The sequence below is a fragment of the Capricornis sumatraensis genome, chromosome 2 (assembly GCF_032405125.1).
Source record: "Capricornis sumatraensis isolate serow.1 chromosome 2, serow.2, whole genome shotgun sequence".
Taxonomy (NCBI): domain Eukaryota; kingdom Metazoa; phylum Chordata; class Mammalia; order Artiodactyla; family Bovidae; genus Capricornis; species Capricornis sumatraensis.
Window position 1 is genome coordinate 122,546,866 of NC_091070.1, and position 21,929 is coordinate 122,568,794.

General features: G+C 42.1%; 2 non-coding genes across 2 annotated transcripts; both read right to left on the reverse strand.

The window, feature by feature from the left end:
- Positions 1-8,964: 8,964 nt before the first annotated feature.
- TRNAN-GUU (transfer RNA asparagine (anticodon GUU)) lies at positions 8,965-9,038 on the reverse strand. The gene has a single exon. It is a non-coding gene; the product is annotated as a tRNA-Asn (tRNA).
- A 4,383-nt stretch (positions 9,039-13,421) lies between these two features.
- TRNAH-GUG (transfer RNA histidin (anticodon GUG)) lies at positions 13,422-13,493 on the reverse strand. The gene has a single exon. It is a non-coding gene; the product is annotated as a tRNA-His (tRNA).
- Between the last annotated feature and the right edge of the window lie 8,436 nt (positions 13,494-21,929).

Sequence of the window (21,929 nt, forward strand, 5' to 3'; positions counted from 1 at the left end):
GCTTTATTTTTCCCGGAGTTTTAGATTTACATTTTAAACACAAAAAAGAGACCAGCGGCTTGGAATGAGAGACCTCGAACGCAGCTGCATTTTCCATCCCCAAGAAACAGGAGTTCTGTGACAGCCTGAAAGCCTGCTCCACACTACAAACCAAGCCTCCTTTGTCTGAGTCACTGTGGACACCAGGGCACAACCAGTTACGCCAAGGAGGGCACAGAACAAAACCTTTACCTCCGGAAATCCCCTCAGCTCCTCTGGCGTCTACATTTCCTCTACACCCTGACACACATTATGGCTCTGAAAACCAAGAAGTTCATCCATCTGAAGCACACTTGGCTTTTTCCCACCTCAGCACACTTGGTTTGCATGAAAGAACAATAGAAACCGAACTGACTCTTCACCGGGGGCTGGAGCCAAAGATGGGTAGAAAAGAACTCCACTCAGCTGAGCTGTCCGGGCATGAAAAAGTGCCCATACACGTGCCATTAGCAGGAGAGGCATCTGAGCCAGGTTAGAGATCAGGAAGTAGAAGGATCCACCCATCACCCCCTGAGAGCCAGTCAGCACCTGACTCATAAGGACAGCAGAGGTTCAGAAAGAGAGCTCTGATGCACACAGCGCTAAAGCTAGACCAGGATGGAACCCAGCCTGTCACCTTTCAGCCTGGCCCCAGAGCCCAAAGTATGGCCCAAGAGAGGAGAGGGGAAGGGTAATGAACAGCCGGGCACAAGCTGGGAGACTTGCACAGCTTTATTCAGCCCTGGGCAGCTGGGACTCGCCCCCTTTCCTGCTCTCAGCATCTATGGAATATAATGTTTACTTTAGTTTTTATGTGGAGACGCTCAATAGGACAATTTGTGAGGTTCCCTGGTGGTCTAGTGGCTAAGATTTGGGGCTTTCACCACCACAGACTGGGTTGGATTCCTTTTTGCTGGCATTCTGATTTGTAGTTTGTATTGATTCCACTGTGTCTGTGTTCATTCCACTCTGTCCCTCCCCAAAATAAGGTACTGATACAGCTTCCAGGTTGAGAATTCCAGTGGATAACATCCAAGGAGTTTTTTGTCGAAATTTCTCACTGAAATGTAACTCTGAAGAAAAAAAAAGTTTAGTTTCACTTTATCATAGGAACAAATTAGTATGTGCCTTCTGCTGCTACTGCTGCTAAGTCACTTCAGTCGTGTCCGACTCTGTGTGACCCCATAGATGGCAGCACACCAGGCTCTCCTGTCCCTGGGATTCTCCAGGCAAGAACACTGGAGTGGGTTGCCATTTCCTTCTCCAATGCAAGAAAATGAAAAGTGAAAGTGAAGTTGCTCAGTCGTGTCCGACTTTTAGCGACCCCATGGATCTCAAGCTACCAGGCTCCTCCGTCCATGGGATTTTCCAGGCAAGAGTACTGGAATGGGATGCCATTGCCTTCTCCAAGTATGTGCCTAGTGTGCTAGTATAATAATTCAAGTTGATAATAAGGAAAATCTCAAACATTTGAACACTATAGAAAATTATGATAATTGATATGTGATCATACAGAAAATGTTGTACTTCTAGAGAAGACTCCTTGTATACATCACACCAGTTTAGTAATTTAGGTCTAAAAACTACTTTGTTTTCCAAATATTGTAATAATATGGAAAATATTGGTAGCATAGTATTCTAGTTTGCACAAGTCTTGGGTGTATTTTCTCTTCAAAATTCTAATAACACTGTACTGCCTAAATTTTCTGTACTGGTTTTACTTGTTCATCAAAAATTTTTTAATCCAATAAATATTTACATTTATAAAATTTAAAATTATGTGTTCCAGTAAATTAAGCTTACCATATATGCTAAATGGAGATTGGTATTATAATTCTGGAAATCATAGTCACTTAATTATTCTACTTACAATTTGGGGTCTCATTTACTGTATGATTTCAATATGCATTTCTCTATTATATGTCAGATCAACTTTTGATGTTAAGGCCTATTTTATCTTTGAAGTCTTTGACTGATATTAAATTGATTGATGTGTGATCTTTGCCTGTATAATATATAACTGAGATAGAAATGAGAAACGCTGTTTTATTTTAACGCTGCCTCCTATGTTTCTAGATTATAGAATGGCCATATGTGAACGGGTTAAGAGGAGGCTCAGGTACCTTTTATAAGGAGGTTAGTGACTGTGTCCATCAATATCACTGTAAGAATTGTGGAACACATGGAATGTCTGCTCCAGGAAGTGGGATGCTGTCCGTGAAAGCCTGCTGTTTCCTTAAAGTGCTTGTTTATGTAATAATACTTAAAAAAAAAAAAAAAAAGCTTTTGGTTCTTGGTTTCCTGCCTTCTAAATGTGAAGTCATCCATCTTCCTGTTATCATCTTCATTGTGCTTCTCTTATCTCCATCACTGCTAGAACCCTAGGCCAAGATGAGCAGATTAGCCTAGAAAAAACACACTGCCAGGAACCAGTTCTGCTCCCACTATACTGTCCCTTTTTGATCCTCCAGATGTGGACTCACCAGGGCAGAGACCTTGAGTTGGCTCAAAATGCAGCATTTCTCTCCCCCTCCCCCCACAGCAGGGCCTGGCATCTAATAATTGCCTGAGTAGTGCTCAGTGGTTAAAAGCAATCTAGTGCAATGGTGAAAGGAAAGATGAAAAGGAGAAGAAATTAGGTAGATTTGGGGAGACCTAGAGTACAAGGGACAGAGAATGATAGACAGACAAAGACACACACTGAGAGAGCAGACAGAATCTCCAAGAGTTAGGTTTACTTTGTGAGACCCTAAGAGCTCATGAGTGCTCATGAGATTCAACAGAAGAACTCAGGGAAGGTCGACTAATAACTCTTGGTACCAGGTCTGCACAAGATGGATTGTCAGTGCAGAGTCCTATTGGTCCCAACAATTGTCTCAAATGGGATAATTTTTGCAGAAACAGCCAAACGCTGTCAAGGAACCACATAGAGACAGTGATTGGCATGTTAAGGTAGCCTTAAATAAGAGATCAGCCAGTTATTAAATGGGCACATCCAGATGGCAAAAATATATTCATGAAGAAAAGGGAAGAATAAATGTCCGAGACTAATGTTTTCCCCCTCCTACCAATAAATTTAGTGTGAAGCAATTCGGAGTCATGCTGGTCAGTCTTCTCTGGACTTGAATAAGTAGGTCACCACCAGAATTAATTAGAGTTATTGGAAGGCTTTCTAGAAACATCTTGGAAGTTTAGCTGCTGAACATATGCAACAGGGTGATGTCCACTTGGACTTTTGTTGTACCTCTAGCTTAGCTGAATCAGGAGGGTACCACTTCCCTTGTTAGAGTATCTTATAGACATATATCATGTTTGTCATGATGACAATAATATGAAGAAAAAATCTGTTTCATAGAGTTGGAAAAGTGGGAATACATATTGACACATCTGCTATTGAAATCAAACTAAGAACACTTAAAATGCCTTCAGCTTCTTACAAAGGTGGAGTGAAAAAATCAGATTAACCCTCCAGCCTGAAATCAGATCTCACCCTCCCCTTCTTGCTTGGTCCCAAAGGAAAAATAAAAGAAATTATATAATATCAGTTTCCAGAAACAGAAAATCAGGCAAAAGGGGACAGCAGCCTCTGAGAGATGAGAAATAAAGTGAGTCCAGCCATTGGCCCATGTTAATGCTTTCAGAGAGTGTCCAGGTTGGGCAAGAGAAGGGAGATCTGAGACCAACTCTTCGGATTGTTGAGAGGAAGCTGAGTTTTGCTGGAAAGCAAGGCAGCCAGGGTTCAGAGAACAAAGGTCGAGTGATGAGAAAGCTATCCAGAGATATGAAAAAGTCTCCCTTAAGTAGTAAGCAGAGTTCTGATAAGAGTAGGCTTGTGGAGAAATGCCCAAGACCAAGAAAAGAAATTTTGAACACGATCATAGAACAGTGCTTAAAGTTCATCTAGGATAGGCGATTGTACACACTGTTGCCAGTCAGACTAGACTACTGATATAACTCGTGAACCGTGGAGAAGACCACAACTCTAGAATAATCAGCCCTTGAATGACCTGCCAAAAAAATCATAAAGCAAAATCCAAAGAGATCAGACTGTTTACAAGTCACTTAACTGTACCCCAAAACAAAACTCAAGGTAATTCATAGAAATACCAAAATACTAGCCAGAAGGGAAATTTTGACACTGTCTGGCATCCAAAGAACAACAACAAAATGCCAGGCATGCGAAGAGGAAGGAAAATATGATGCAAAAGAAAGAATATAATTAATCAATCAAAACTGAGCCAGAATTGACATGATGTAAAACTCAATAGAGAGGACTTTAAACAGTTACCATGACTATGTTACATATGATCAAAAAGTTTATTAGAAATGTGGAACACAAAAATGACATAAAAGCAAACTTTAGAGATGAAAATTATAATATCTGTGAATCAACAACAGATTAGACACTGTAGGAAAAGTTCAGGGAATACTAAGCCTTGAACAACTAAAAACATCCAAAATGAAATGCCAGTAATTGAAAAAAAAAAAGAAGAAGAACACAGCACCACTGAAAGGTAGAGCAACTTTAAAAGGACTTATATAGCAGTGGTTGGAGTCTCTGAAAATTCAGGAGAAATTCTTTGAAGAAAAAAACCTTGAGGAAACACAACAGGAAATACTCCAATCATAATGAAAGTTATGAACCCACCAATCTAAAGAGCCAAATGAAATGTGACCACAAGAAACAGGAAGAAAACCATGCCCAGTCACATTATAATTAAACTGTTCTAATCCACTGAAAATGAAACACACACACACACACACGCACGCACAATGCAGCCAGACATAAAAGACACAACACATTCCGAAAACAAAAAAAAAATAAAGTTTGTGTCAGATTTCTCATCAAAAGAAATGGAAGTGAGAAATCAGTGAAACAAGTTTCAAAGGACTGAGAGTGGAAAAAGTCAGGGTGGAAGTCTATGCTTCAGTTCAGTTCAGTTCAGTCACTCAGTCGTGTCCAACTCTTTACGACCCCATGAATCTCAGCACGCCAGGCCTCCCTGTCCATCACCAGTTGCTGGAGTTCACTCAAACTCATGTCCATCGAGTCAGTGATGCCATCCAGCCATCTCATCCTCTGTTGTCCCCTTCTCCTCCTGCCCCCGATCCCTCCCAGCATCAAAGTCTTTTCCAGTGAGTCAACTCTTCCCATGAGGTGGCCAAAGTACTGGAGTTTCAGCTTTAGCATCATTCCTTCCAAAGAAATCCCAGGGCTGATCTCCTTCAGAATGGACTGGTTGGATCTCCTTGGAGTCCAAGGGACTCTCAAGAGTCTTCTCCAACACCACAGTTCAAAAGCATCAATTCTTCGGCGCCTAGCCTTCTTCACAGTCCAACTCTCACATCCATACATGACCATTGGAAAAACCAAAGCCTTGACTAGACGGACCTTAGTCGGCAAAGTAATGTCTCTGCTTTTGAATATGCTGTCTAGGTTGGTCATAACTTTTCTTCCAAGGAGTAAGTGTCTTGTAATTTCATGGCTGTAGTCACCATCTGCAGTGATTTTGGAGCCCCCAAAAATAAAGTCTGACACTGTTTCCACTGTTTCCCCATCTATTTCCCATGAAGTGATGGGACCAGATGCCATATCTTCGTTTTTGGAATGTTGAGCTTCAAGCCCACTTTTTCACTCTCCTCTTTCACTTTCGTCAAGAGGCTTTTGAGTTCCTCTTCACTTTCTGCCATAAGGGTGGTGTCATCTGCATATCTAAGGTTATTGATATTTCTCCCGGCAATCTTGATTCTAGCTTGTGTTTCTTTCAGTCCATGTGTTTCTCATGATGTACTCTGCATAGAAGTTAAATAAGCAGGGTGACAATATACAGCCTTGATGTACTCCTTTTCCTATTTGGAACCAGTCTGTTGTTCCATGTCCAGTTCTAACTGTTGCTTCCTGACCTGCATACAGATTTCTCAAGAGGCAGGTCAGGTGGTCTGGTGTTCTGATCTCTCTCAGAATTTTCCACAGTTGATTGTGATCCACACAGTCAAAGGCTTTAGCATAGTCAATAAAGCAGAAATAGATGTTTTTCTGGAACTCTCGCTTTTTCCATGATCCAGCGGATGTTGGCAATTTGTTCTCTGGTTCCTCTGCCTTTTCTAAAACCAGCTTGAACATCTGGAAGTTCACGGTTCACGTACTGCTAAAGCCTGGCTTGGAGAATTTTGAGCATTACTTTACTAGCATGTGAGATGAGTGCAATTGTGAGGTAGTTTGAGCATTCTTTGGCATTGCCTTTCTTTGTGATTGGAATGAAAACTGACCTTTTCCAGTCCTGTGGCCACTGCTGAATTTTCCAAATTTGCTGGCTATTGAGTGCAGCACTTTGACAGCATCATCTTTCAGGATTTGAAATAGCTCAACTGGAATACCATCACCTCCACTAGCTTTGTTCATAGTGATGCTTTCTAAGGCCCACTTGACTTCACATTCCAGGATGTCAGGCTCTAGATGAGTGATGACACCATCGTGATTTTTCTCCTTTGCTTTTCGCTTCTCTTCTGTTCACAGCTATTTGTAAGGCCTCCCCAGACAGCCATTTTGCTTTTTTCATTTCTTTTCCGTGGAGATGGTCTTGATCCCTGTCTCCTGTACAATGTCACGAACTTCATTCCATAGTTCATCAGGCACTCTATCTATCAGATCTAGGCCCTTAAATCTATTTCTCATTTCCACTGTATAATCATAAGGGATTTGATACCTGAATGGTCTAGCGGTTTTCCCTACTTTCTTCAATTTAAGTCTGAACTTGGTAATAAGGAGTTCATGATCTGAGCCACAGTCAGCTCCTGGTCTTGTTTTTGCTGACTGTATAGAGCTTTTCCATCTTTGGCTGCAAAGAATATAATCAATCTGATTTCAGTGTTGACCATCTGGTGATGTCCATGTGTAGAGTCTTCTCTTGTGTTGTTGGAAGAGGGTGTTTGCTATGACCAGTGCATTTTCTTGGCAAAACTCTATTAGGCTTTGCCCTGCTTCATTCCTCACTCCAAGGCCAAATTTGCCTGTTACTCCAGGTGTTTCTTGACTTCCTACTTTTGCATTCCAGTCCCCTATAATGAAAAGGACATCTTTTTTGGGTGTTAGTTCTAAAAGGTCTTGTAGGTCTTCATAGAACCATTCAACTTCAGCTTCTTCAGTGTTACTGGTTGGGGCATAGATTTGGATTACCGTGATATTGAATGGTTTGCCTTGGAGACAAACAGAGATCATTCTGTCATTGTTGAGATTGCATCCAAGTACTGTATTTCAGACTCTTTTGTTGACCATGATGGCTACTCCATTTCTTCTGAGTGATTCCTGCCCGCAGTAGTAGATATAATGGTCATCTGAGTTAAATTCACCCATTCCAGTCCATTTTAGTTCGCTGATTCCTAGAATGTCGACGTTCACTCTTGCCATATCTTGTTTGACCACTTCCAATTTGCCTTGATTCATGGACCTGACATTCCAGGTTCCTATGCAATATTGCTCTTTACAGCATTGGACCTTGCTTCTATCACCAGTCACATCCACAGCTGGGTATTGTTTTTGCTTTGGCTCCATCCCTTCATTCTTTCTGTAGTTATTTCTCCACTGATCTCCAGTAGCATATTGTGCACCTCCTGACCTGGGAAGTTCCTCTTTCAGTAGCCTATCATTTTGCTTTTTCATACTGTTCATGGTGTTCTCAAGGCAAGAATACTGAAGTGGTTTGCCATTCCCTTCTCCAGTGGACCACATTCTATCAGACCTCTCTACCATGACCCACCTGTCTTGGTTTCTCCTGTGGGCATGGCTTAGTTTCATTGAGTTAGAGAAGGCTGTGGTCCTAGTGTGATTAGGTTGACTAGTTTTCTGTGAGTATGGTTTCAGTGTGTCTGCCCTCTGATGCCCTCTTGCAACACCTACCATCTTACTTGGGTTTCTCTTACCTTGGGCATGGGGTATCCCTGCCAAAAAAAAAAACCCTGAAATAAAAGTTGAATGATGACATTTATAGACATACACAGGCTGAAAGATTTCATTACCAGAAAATTCGCTCAGCAAGAGAAGTTAAAGGAATCCTTCAGCAAGAAGGGAACTCACATCAGATGGAATTCCTGATGGACACCAAGGAAATGAAAGAAAAGAGACATGGCATAGGCATGGCAAAATACATCAATTAAATCTCTTTTAAAATATGGAACAATTTAAGGAAAAGTAATAACCTTGAATTTGGGGATCATAACGGACGCAAAGTAAAATACCAGACAACAAAAGCATAAGGGCAGGCAGGGGAGAAATGTGAGGAGGTGTCCATCCCTCGAAGGCAGACTGCACTGAATTACAGATGTATGTATGCTATCACACCTAAAACAATTGCTGAAATAACAAGATATTTATAACCAATAAGTCAACAAAGACAAGAAAAAGGAATCACATACAAAACCATGTAAAGGCTGCTGCTGCTGCTAAGTCACTTCAGTCGTGTCCAACTCTGTGCGACCCCATAGACAGCAGCCCACCAGGCTCCCCCATCCCTGGGATTCTCCAGGCAAGAGTACTGGAGTGGGACGCCATTGCCTTCTCCAATGTAAAGGCTGCGATAGAGCAATTACTCTTCCAGGATTCTACCCTGTCCCCATGTGTACAAGAATGATGACTGTCAGAGGAAAAGCGTAGAACCTAACCGCAAAAGTACATGGAAGGAGTTAAATAGAAACTACTACAACAGTGGAAAAACTTCACTGGTAAAAGGAGTTTACAGGGTAAAGAAGATAAGCCTACTCTTTCATGAATTACAGGATTCCCAGTGACCTGCTTTCCTCCAGAGAGGGTGAAGGAATATATGGACATAAGTCCTTGTGTGTGTGTGTGTGTATGTACAAGACACAGGGGGCAGTTGGGTAGTGGGTTTGGGAGAGGATGCGCGAACTAGAAACAATCGTTCTTTATTTACATTCTAAAAGAGTGACACGCGTCCCTGGGTGGGCTCGAACCACCAACCTTTCGGTTAACAGCCGAACGCGCTCACCGATTGCGCCACAGAGACACAACAGGACGCTGCTCTTTATTCTCACCGAAAGCAAGCCTAACTACCAAGCTAGGCAGAGCCACCTGTCTCTCACATGACAGTAGCTTCTGCTCCAAGCCTCGGACAACCATGGAAATGGGGTCCACTCAGCGCGTTGGATCCCGTGGGGAAGCCGGGCGATGCCGAAGGCAGAAGCGCAGCCGAGCGTCTCCGCCCCGCCTTGCTCCTCTCCCGCCTCAGACGCAGCGCCGGGAGACGCCCCGAGCCTGAGCCTAGGGGGGCCCGACGGAAGCTGAACGTCCAGTGGGCTCAGTGATGGCTCCTTGTTTGCTACGCCTTTACTCAACCACCTGGACCGCTGGGCAGGGGTTTAGTAGGTGAGGTCCGTGTGGCCGCAGCGGGAAAGATCAGATTCCAAGAGGAAAAGGGAAAAATCAGGGAGAACAAGAAAAGCCATGAATGAAACAGAGACCTCCCAGAAAGCCTGTGAGGAGATTGGGACCAGATCCTGAGAGAGAAAAATTACTTTTATAAAGTAGCAGAATAGGGAGGGAGAATCGGAGAAAACATCAAAGAGGGAAAAGCACGAGCTTCTGTACGTGTGCATGAACAAAGCAGCGAAAACAGTGCGGTACATTTATGTGGAGACCTGTCTGTGCAGTTACGACTGCAGTTATGCAGGTCTGTGGTGCATGGTGCTCGTATAGGGTAAGTGCTGCATTGTAGTGGCAGCAACCTCGGTTCTGATCCAGGCTATAGCAAGGTAGTGTCTATAACCTGTCTTTCCATTTGCCTTTTTTCTTTTTTTGTTGACTAATAGTTGATTTACAATGTTCTGTTAGTTTCAGGTGTACAACAAAGTGATTCAGTTATACCTACATATATGTCTATTTTTTTTTTCAGATTCATTTTCCTTGTACATTACTACAAAATATTGAGCATAATTCCCTGTGCTATCCAGTAGGTCCTTGTTGGTTATCTATTTTATATATAGCATGTGTATATGTTAGTCCCAAACTCTTAATTTATCCCTCCCTCTTTTCCCCTTTAGTAACCATGTTTTCCATATCTGCAGGGGCCATCTGTTTTGTATATAAGTTCATTTGTATCATTTTGGGGTTTGTGTCTTAGATTCCTCATATAAGCGATATCATATGATATTTGTCTTTGGCTTACTTCAGTTAGTGTGACAATCTCTAGGTCCATTCATGTTGCTGCAGTTGACATTATTTCATTCTTTTTTACATCTAAGTACTATTCCAACTGTTTGCTTTTAATTCCAGCACCAGCTATGTCCCTTAGCAGTGGTGGGAGAGCAGAGTTTGCCACTGGCCTTGCAGTAATATACCGTGAGAAGAGGAGTAAATCCCAAAGCGCACAAATCTCCTGGTCAAAGCAAAACCTAGGACAATTACCTGTTGCACTGTTAAGCAGAACACATCCCCAAAGTTGAAATATCACCTCTCAAGGAGACTTGTCTATAGTTTGCACTAACGAAATAACATGATAATTGCTGGCTTTTTCTGGTAAAGCTATTTCTTTTTGTTTTGGTTTTAAATTCATATTTAATTTATTTATTTTTAATTGAAGGATGATTTCTTTACAATATTGTGTTGGTTTCTGCCATACAGCCACATGAATCAGTCACAGGTATACATATGTCCACTCTTGATCCTCCCTCAAGGCTCCTCAGCACCATCTTTCTAGATTCCATATATATGTGTTCATATACAGTATTTGTTTTTCTCTTACTGAGAGTGAAGATATTTCTGCCATCAGTGAGGGCTTTTTACACTAAAGGAAAACAAGTATTTAATGGCCTTACAATAAATGCAAACTAGTCCTCACAGTCTATCTACAACAACTTGTCTCCAGTCACCAGTCACTGATTTTTATGGAAACAGTAAATCATTGAACTATATTTTACATAGTGTAAAAAGTACACACCTTTAGTTCATAGGCAGTTTGTTTAATTTGGGCAAATGTAGTCATCACCTGGATCAAGTTATAGAAAATTCTCACTAGCCCAGAAAGTCACTTGAGCCCCATTTCTAGGCAACCCTACACTAGATCGATTGCTAATTATTATTGTGAGGTCTGTTGCAATAGTGTGGAAAAGGCAATGGCACCCCACTCCAGTACTCTTGCCTGGAAAATCCCATGGACAGAGGAGCCTGGTGGGCTGCCATCTATGGGGTCGCACAGAGTTGGACACAACTGAAATGACTTAGTAGTAGTAGTAGTAGTAGTATTGCAGTAGTGTACTGTTGCTTGCTCTTGAAATTCAGATGAATTAATGCACATTTTTGATAACTTCTATTTCATGCAAAATTTTGTTCACTAAATATATTCATATTATTATGCATATCACATTAATTTTGGTATTATTGGAATAATTCTGGTGAGGATTTTCTGGTGTTAATTGGTGTTCTTGATGAATATTCTTAGTATTTTGATGAATATTCCATAACAGACTTTTTGTGTACGTGTACATCCTCAGAAGTTCTGTAATTGCTGTGTTACGGAATCAAAGATTAAGTTTAACTTTCTTAGAAATTGCCAGCAGTCTTCCGAAATGATATCAAACCAACTACTACAGATGCAATTGCTCCAAATTTGTCAGCATTTGATATACAAATTATTTTAAATATAGTTATGCTGGAGGGCGGAGAAGGCAATGGCATCCCACTCCAGTACTCTTGCCTGGAAAATCCCATGGACACAGGAGCCTGGTAGGGTGCAGTCCATGGGGTTGCGAAGAGTTGGACACGACTGAGAGACTTCCCTGTCACTTTTTACTTTCATGCATTGGAGAAGGAAATGGCAACCCACTCCAGTGTTTGTGCCTGGAGAATCCCAGGGACGGGATAGCCTGGTGGGCTGCCGTCTATGGGGTCACACAGAGTCGGACACGACTGAAGCGGCTTAGTAGCAGCAGCAGCAGCAGCATGCTGGAGGGTGTGTAATGATATCTCCTTATAGTGTTAATGTTTATTGCCCTAACGAGTAAAATTATCACAAATATTTTGTTACAATTCCTGATCATTAAAATATCTACCTTTGTGATCCAGGAAGATCCCGGCTTAGGTTTTCCAGGAAAAGGAAAAGGGGTGCTGTGATCTATCCCCACAGTCCCGATGGATCCTCCAAAGTATCTCTGGTAGACAGAGACCCAAGTTAGAGTTGTTCCCAGAGGCCACTGGTTCACATCCAATGACTGGCCCAGCAAAAGCAGATGCTGCCGACCTCCCAGGTTTTTGTCATCTCCACACACTTGTCAGTTGAGCAGGGTGGAATATATTTTTACAATACTTTCTTTCAGTCTATTCATTCACATTCATTTCCCTGAGTAATTGGAATTTCCAATTTGTCTCATTACCACAAGGAAAAACCTGTTTTTGGTGACATAAGCAGACAGTTCCTGTAAAAATCAACACCAGAATATCAATGCTCAGGCCTGGGACATCTCCGGGTGATCCAGATACATGGCCTGACTCTCCAGCTGCTGCTGTTTGGAATCCCTGTGGTCTCTACCAGGCAGTGGGCACATTTTCCCTTTTCCCTTGGACACTTGCTCAGAAGACCTGTTAGGACAAATGTTATGTCCACTGTAGGGCAAGAGGTGAGCGAGGGAGTGGGGGTGGTAGATGAGGGGTGGGGGGTGTGGACCAAGCCTGCAGAGGCAGCAGTGAAAGACAGCACAGTGGTTGTGGGTGTGTGGGGGTCTGGAAGAGCTGCTGAAAGGCAGTCAATCTAGAGGGTGAGCTTGTGGGCTCTGCCTGTGTGGGGAGGAGCAGAAAGATTGGGAGATCTTTGCTAGAATTACTTTGCAGAGAGGGATTTGGTAAGGGTGAAGGGGAGGAGAGTGACCCTGAAGAAAGATGATGGCTCATGGGGTACCTGGCAGCAGAGATACCATGATCTTGAAGGGGCTTAAACCAGGGCAAAGTCTTGTCCGTTGCCTTCGTGTGGTGCTGAACTCTATGATTTCCTTACTACTGGGAAACTCGACTTCAGAATTGCTGCTTGATGATCCCTGGATAGTAAAATGTGTATATTCATTTAGGTGAGTTTGAAGAAAGGACAAGCTTAAACTGTGGAGTGGCCATCAGAATAGCTTAGAGTAGCAGGGGATGGATAGGCATTACCTGGAAAATGTATTGAAGGGCCTCATCCATGTATCAAAATGTATCATCCATACTTGGCTAATAAAAATTTTCTACATCTTGATCCTGGTAATTATTTCACATCAAATAGCTGTTCATTTGTGCATCTTGTTCTGTGATTACACATCTTAATAATTTCCTTTTTGGATAGAATTGGTCACATTTCAGAGAACCCACTGTAGACCCTTACCGGGTTTTAGAAAAAAAGGGAAACAGACGCCAAGTGTAACTCTAATGCCGTGACTCGGATTCGAACCGAGGTTGCTGCGGCCACAACGCAGAGTACTAACCACTATACGATCACGGCGCGCCACACTCAAAACTATAACAATGAGCTTTGATCTGTGTTATTTGACTTAAAATGATTCCAATCATTACGCTGCTTTATTCTTGGAAACTGTAAGTATTCTTTTTCTCTCTTTCATCTCCAATCCCTAGTTTTCCCTCTCTTCCTCTCAATCCTGATACAGGATGAGAAAACGAAACCAAACCGAAAACCAATTCTCACCTCCCCAGATCTGGCACGCTTTTTCTGGGAAGTCGGGTTGTCTTCGTTCCCACCTCGCCAGCTTCTTTCTTGGCTTTTCCCGTTTGTCCCTTACCGACCCTCCCCACCCGCTGGTTCCAGCTCTTGCCCCACCGACCGCGGCCGATCGGAGCGAGGGCCGCGCCGGCGGCGCAGACGGCCGGGTGAAGGCGGAGCAAAGAAACGAAAGAACCATTACGAGACCACCCGGCGTTCAGCTTCCCTGGGGCCCCCTCGGCTCAGGCCCGGGACATCTCCGGGGCGCTGCCTCTGCGGCGGGGACGCTCGGCTGCATGTCTGCCTTCTGAATCCCCCGACGCCCGGCTTGCCCACGGCTTCTCCGGTTGTCTGAGGCTTGGATCCGGCGCCGCTCTCCCGGGAAAGGCGGGTGGCTCCGCCTGGCGTGGAAGGAGTGATCGCTCATCCATGGGAATGAGAAGGACCTGACGTACGCCTATCTCTGTGGCGGATTCGGTTCGTGCGTTTGGTTGCTAAGCAACAGGTTTGGTAGTTGAAACCTACACAGGGACTCCTTGCATGTGCGCACCTGTAAGTACTCAAAGACTTTGTGGTTATTTCTACTCCTCGCATCCTTTCCAGGAAAGGCCAAAAAAGCCTCTTTTACAATCACCCTCCAGCTCCGAGAATGAGTGCAACGAGCAACTAACTGTATCTCTTCACGTTCCTCCTTCACTGTGCATGTTATAAACCCCATAACTCACCGTTGTTTTTAAACATTTATCCCATATTTCCAAAGAGATCTAAGTTAAAAATCTTGTATTTTTCCCAGGCAGATGCCGTCTCTCTTTTCCTTCATCCCCAAATCTGTATGCAGGTCAGGAAGCAACAGTTAGAACTGGACATGGAACAACAGACTGGTTCCAAATAGGAAAAGGAGTACGTCAAGGCTGTATATTGTCACCCTGCTTATTTAACTTCTATGCGGAGTACATCATGAGAAACGCTGGACTGGAAGAAACACAAGCTGGAATCAAGATTACCGGGAGAAATATCAATAACCTCAGATATGCAGATGACACCACCCTTATGGCAAAAAGTGAAGAGGAACTCAAAAGCCTCTTGATGAAAGTGAAAGAGGAGAGTGAAAATGTTGGCTTAAAGCTCAACATCCAGAAAATGAAGATCATGGCATCCGGTCCCATCACTTCATGGGAAATAGATGGGGAAACAGTGGAAACAGTGTCAGACTTTATTTTTTGGGGCTCCAAAATCCCTGCAGATGGTGATTGCAGCCATGAAATTACAAGACGCTTGCTCCTTGGAAGAAAAGTTATGACCAACCTAGATAGCATATTCAAAAGCAGAGACATTATTTTGCCGACTAAGGTCCGTCTAGTCAAGGCTTTGGTTTTTCCTGTGGTCATGTATGGATGTGAGAGTTGGACTGTGAAGAAGGCTGAGCTCTGAAGAATTGATGCTTTTGAACTGTGAGAGTCCCTTGGACTGCAAGGAGATCCAACCAGTCCATACTGAAGGAGATCAGCCCTGGGTGTTCTTTGGAAGGAATGATGCTAAAGCTGAAACTCCAGTACTTTGGCCACCTCACGGGAAGAGTTGACTCATTGGAAAAGACTCTGATGCTGGGAGGGATTGGGGGCAGGAGGAGAAGGGGACGACAGAGGATGAGATGGCTGGATGGCATCACTGACTCGATGGACGTGAGTCTGAGTGAACTCCGGGAGTTGGTGATGGACAGGGAGGCCTGGCGTGCTGCGATTCATGGGGCCACAAAGAGTCGGACACGACTGAGCAACTGAACTGTATGTACATCTAGATTTCCACCTGGTGGTGTTCTTCTTGGAGGGCTACTGTAACATTACTTGAAATGTGGGTCTGTTGGTGATGAAGTCTTTCACCATTTGTATGTCTGTAAAGGTCATTATTCACCTTCATTTTGAAAGACTTTTTGGGGGTGGGTAGTGATAGAATTCCACCTTGACTATTTAGGCTTCTGTCCTTTAAAGAGGTTGCTCCACTGTCTTATCACGTCTATGCTTCTCTCTTTTTTAAATCTTTGTTGAATGTGTTACAATATTGTTTCTGTTTCTTTTTTTTTTTCTTTTGCCAGGAGGCATGTGGGATCTTAGCTCCCCAACCAAGGATGCAACCAACAGCAAGGACCATCAAGGAAGTCCCTCACATGCTTATGATGAGAAACCTGATATCTTTATTTTTGCTTCTATAAATACTGGTCTTTTTCCTCTGGTCTCTTGGGGATTGTATTATTTTTCAAAGACTTTGAGCACTTTAATTATGATGTGACTAGACATGGTTTTTTCATACTGTTGTGCTTATTTGTTCATTTGTCTCCTTGGATCGGTGGGCTTATAATCTTTACTACAATTGGAATTATCTGACATTGTTCCACCAAAAACTATTTCTTGTCCCTGGGTATTTTCAGAAACATTAATCACCTATGTATCACCTCTTTTAATGTTGCCCTACCATTAAGTGACATTGTTTTCATTCAGTTCAGTTCAGTTCAGTAACTCAGTCGTGTCTGACTGTTTGCGACCCCATGAACTGCAGCATGCCAGGCCTCCCTGTTCATCACCAACTCCTGGAGTTCACTCAGACTCACGTCCATCGAGTCAGTGATGCCATCCAGCCATCTCATCCTCTGTCGTCCCCTTCTCTTCCTGCCCCCAATCCCTCCCAGCATCAGAGTCTTTTCCAATGAATCAGCTCTTCCCATGAGGTGGCCAAAGTACTGGACTTTCAGCTTTAGCATCATTCCTTCCAAAGAACACCCAGGGCTGATCTCCTTCAGAATGGACTGGTTGGATCTCCTTGCAGTCCAAGGGACTCTCGAGAGTCTTCTCCAACACCACAGTTCAAAAGCATCAATTCTTCAGCACTCAGCTTTCTTCACAGTCCAACTCTCACATCCATACATGACCACTGGAAAAACCATAATCTTGACTAGACAGACCTTTGTTGGCAAAGTAATATCTCTGCTTTTCAATATGCTGTCTAGGTTGGTCATAACTTTTCTTCCAAGGAGTAAGCATCTTTTAATTTCATGGTTGCAGTCATCATCTGCAGTGATTTTGGAGCCCCAAAAAATAAAGTCTGACACTGTTTCCACTGTTTCCCCATCTATTTCCCATGAAGTGATGGGACCAGATGCCATGATCTTCATTTTCTGAATGTTGAGCTTTAAGCCAACATTTTCACTCTCCTCTTTCACTTTCATCAAGAGGCTTTTGAGTTCCTCTTCACTTTCTGCCATAAGGATGGTGTCATCTGCATATCTGAGGTTATTGATATTTCTCCCGGCAATCTTGATTCCAGCTTGTGTTTCTTCCAGCCCAGTGTTTCTTATGATGTACTCTGCATAGAAGTTAAATAAGCAGGGTGACAGTATACAGCCTTGACGTACTCCTTTTCCTATTTGGAACCAGTCTGTTGTTCCATGTCCAGTTCTAACTGTTGCTTCCTGACCTGCATATAGTTTTCTCAAGAGGCAGGTCAGGTGGTCTGGTATTCCGATCTCTCTCAGAATTTTCCACAGTTTATTGTGATCCACACAGTCAAAGGCTTTGGCATAGTCAATAAAGCAGAAATAGATGTTTTTCTGGAACTTGAGAAACCCAAGTAAGACAGTAGGTGTTGCAAGAGAGCATCAGAGGGCAGACACACTGAAACCATAATCACAGAAAACTAGTCAATCTAATCACACTAGGACCACAGCCTTGTCTGTTTTCATTAAAAAATTCTATTTTGGCATGAATTTCCTTTTGGAAACAACTGTCCTTGCCTTTGTGTTCCCTAACCTTGCTTTTTTTTTTTTTTTCAATGTCTAATCTGCTATTCAATCTGATTGTCTTGAATGTTATAGTTTTCATCTCTGAAGTTTGATTTTTGGCCATTTTTGTATATTCCACGGTTCTAATTAACTTTTTGGACATATGCACACAGTCACATTAACTGTTTAAAGTCTTCTCTGCTGATTTTTATATCGTGTCAGTTCTGGTCCCGTTTTGGTTGATTAACTGATTCATTCATTCATTAGGAGACTTCTTCCCTATCTGCTGTTTTCCTGCCTCTTTGCATGACTGTCATTCTTTGGTAGGAGGCCAGACATGATCAAAATTTCCCTTTCTGGACACTGGCTATTTTGATATTTTTATAAATTTTCTTGAGTTTTACTCTGGCGTACATTTGAGTGACTTGTAAATGGTTAGATTCCTGTGAATCTTGTTTTCCTGATTTTTTAGGTAGGTCAGTCTAGTGCTAATTATTCCCATCACTGTAAAAAGTGTTTCCTGACCAATGGCCAATGAACTACAAGTAGTCCAGTCTGTCTGGGGGTATCGAATACAAGTGTTTGTCCTGTATGAGCACCAGGCATTGTTCCAGGATCTTTTTAAAAGTTTATTTCCTTGGTCACAGGTACTTTCATCATAACCATACCCTGATCATTTATTGACTATGCCAAAGCCTTTGACTGTGTGGATCACAGTAAACTGTGGAAAATTCTGAAAGAGATGGGAACACCAGACCACCTGACCTACCTCTTAAGAAATTTGTATGCAGGTCAGGAAGCAACAGTTAGAACTGGACATGGAACAACACACTGGTTCCAAATAGGAAAAGGAGTATGTCAAGGCTGTATACTGTCACCCTGCTTATTTAACTTCTATGCAGAGTACATCATGAGAAACGCTGGGCTGGAAGAAACACAAGCTAGAATCAAGATTGCCGGGAGAAATATCAATAACCTCAGATATGCAGATGACACCACCCTTATGGCAGAAAGTGAAGAGGAACTCAAAAGCCTCTTGATGAAAGTGAAAGAGGAGAGTGAAAAAATGGGCTTGAAGCTCAACATTCAGAAAACGAAGATCATGGGATCCAGTCCCATCACTTCATGGGAAATAGATGGGGAAACAGTGGAAACAGTGTCAGACTTTATTTCTGGGGGCTCCAAAATCACGGCAGATGGTGACTGCAGCCATGGAATTAAAAGATGCTTACTCCTTGGAAGAAAAGTTATGACCAACCTAGACAGCATATTAAAAAGCAGAGATATTACTTTGCCAACAAAGGTCTGTCTAGTCAAGATTATGGTTTTTCCAGTAGTCATGTATGGATGTGAGAGTTGGTCTGTGAAGAAAGCTGAGTGCTGAAGAATTGATGCTTTTGAACTGTGGTGTTGGAGAAGACTCTCGAGAGTCCCTTGGACTGCAAGGAGATCCAACCAGTCCATACTGAAGGAGATCAGCCCTGGGTGTTCTTTGGAAGGAATGATGCTAAAGCTGAAACTCCAGTACTTTGGCCACCTCACGGGAAGAGTTGACTCATTGGAAAAGACTCTGATGCTGGGAGGGATTGGGGGCAGGAGGAGAAGGGGACGACAGAGGATGAGATGGCTGGATGGCATCACTGACTCGATGGACGTGAGTCTGAGTGAACTCTGGGAGTTGGTGATGGACAGGGAGGCCTGGTGTGCTGTGATTCATGGGGTCACAAAGAGTCGGACATGACTGAACGACTGAACTAAACTGATCATTACTCTGCTGAGTACTTGAGTGAAACCCTTTCATATCCCTGGATTCTCTCTCTCTCCCCAACTCACTCTCTCTCTTATCACTGGACCTTTTTTTAAAATAAAATATTTCTTTTTTATTTACTTTTATTGGCAAATAGTTGCTTTATGATGATATGTTAGTTTCTACTATACAGCAAAGGGAGTCAGCTATACATATACACATATCCCCTCTTTTTAGGACTTCCTTCCCATTTAGGTAACCACGGAACATCAAGAGTTTCCTATATTATACACTGGATTCTCATTAGGTATCTATTTTATAATCGTATCAGTAGTATATATATGTAAATTCCAATCTTCCAATACTAGCCCCCCTTTACCCTTTGATACCCAAACATTTATTTTCTAATTCTGTGTCTGTACTTCTGCTTTGCAAATAAGAATAACTGAATCTTTGTCCTGTGAGCTCTAGATGCCTTACTCTCCACCAAGACTCAGCTTCATTTTCACAGTCCAAGGAGTTGACCTCAGAACCCTCTTCTGGTGCCCAGCCTGGGAATTCTCTGAAAGCAGTAAGCTGGGCCCAATGGCAGAACTCATCTTGTTTGTTTCTCATCTCTCAAGGCTTCTGCACTTTGCTGCCTGATTTTCAGTGTCTTGGAAACCAGTATTTCATGTCTTTTTTTTTTTCTTTTTTTCCTTTGGGAGTGGTGAAAAAGGGGAGAGTGAAATTTAGGCAGGAGGATTTAAATCAGATTTAAATCTGATTCCTGACACTGCACCTTTGCCAGAAACTGAAGGCATCTCTTTATGTTCTTAATTTTATTCAATAGTTGTACTAATTTATATTCCAATGTATTTTCCTAACTCAAGATATGAGTCTTTTTCTTCATGGTTTTGCCATCACAACAAACTTTCTATATATGGATCTATTATTCTGACAAGGGAAGTAGTGACCTACTGACTCAGCTTAATGGGAGGTACAATGGAAGGACAATGTGGGCATTACCCAGAGATACTATATTGCACATGTTCAGCAGCTAAATTTCCAAGAAGTTTGGAAAGTATTTCAATAACTATAATTGTTTTCAGTGGTGACCTACATAATTGAGTCCAATGAAAACCAGCCACAATAACTCTGGAAAGCTTCTTGCAGAGCAGGTTATTGATTAAAGAGAAAACAAAACAAAATCCACTGGTCCCAGACATTTATTCTCTTCCCTTTCCTTTATAAGTTGTATTTTTGCTTTGGTGGAATGCACACAAGCTAATGAGGGGTCTCCCCCCAATATCATTTGCATGGCCATGACTGTCTTCATAAGACACCTTGATAGTACATGGCTAAATCTGCAAAAATTATCTCATTTGAGACAAATTGTTGCAACTGACAGACTCCTGAACCTGATGATACATCTTGTGCAAAACTGGATCCTTATAGAGTTATTGGTTCACCTTCCACTGATTCCTCTGTTGAAGCTCATGAGGAAACAGGAGCTCTTTGGATTTTCTGTAATCAGTCTAGGATGTCTCTAGGTTCTAGGACATTTCTGTCTGCCTCTCTCTCTCCCTCTTGGAGTGTGTGCCCTTCTGTTTCTCTCTGTCCCTTATACTCTAAGCTGCTGTGGATATTGCCCACTTTCTCTCCTCCTTGTCAGTTTTCTGGGACTGTGCATTAGGATTCCTTCAATAAGCAAGTACTTACTAGGTACTCACCAGGTACCAGGCCCCTCTCCAGGAAAACCACTGTATCAGGGGCAAAGTCAAGGTCCCAGTCCCTGCTGCACTCATACTGGGAGGCATCAAAAGAAGAATCACACACACACACACACACACACACACACACACACACACACAATCACAGTGGGAGCACAATTGGTCATGTCCTTTCTAGGTTCATCCACCTTCCAGGGCCTAAGGGTCCCAGTAGTGAGTAAAATAAGAATTTCATAGCATGTGAAAATGAGTGACTTGAGATCTACAAGGCAAGTAACCAAGAATCAAGATTTAAATACATTCTCTTAATCTGTTAACCTATGACCATTCTATAATCTATAAAAATATGAGGCAGCATTATATTAAAACAGTATTTTATTATTTCTACCTTAATTAGAAGTTTTTCAGACAAAGATTATATAATAATTAAACCAATTTAACATCAGTCAAAGAACTTAAAGTTAACAATAGATCTTAAAATCACAAATTGAGCTGAACTGTAACAGAGAAATGCAAGTTGGAATCACATATTAGATGATACTTAAAACACTTACTCCTAAATTTTAAGTGGAATAATTAAGGCCCTATGATTTCTAGAATTATAAGAATCTTCATTGCAAAGATATTATGTGGTATATTTAATATACTGGACACATAATTTTAAATTTTATAAATGTAAATACTTTTTGGAATTCAAATTTGCTTAAGGGAAACTAAAACCAACATAGGAAATTTAAGTACCTCACTTTCATAAGGATTTTGAATAGAAAATAAATCCAAGACTTGTAAAAACTAGAATACTATGCCACCAATATTTTCCACATTGTTAGAAAATCTAAAAGTCAACATGAAGTAGTTTTTAGACCAAAATTATTAAACCAGTGTGATGCATACAAGGAGTCATCTCTGGTATTATACACGACAAACATTTTCTATGCAATTAATTATATACCAATTATTAGAATTCTCTAGAGTGTTAAAAGTATTTT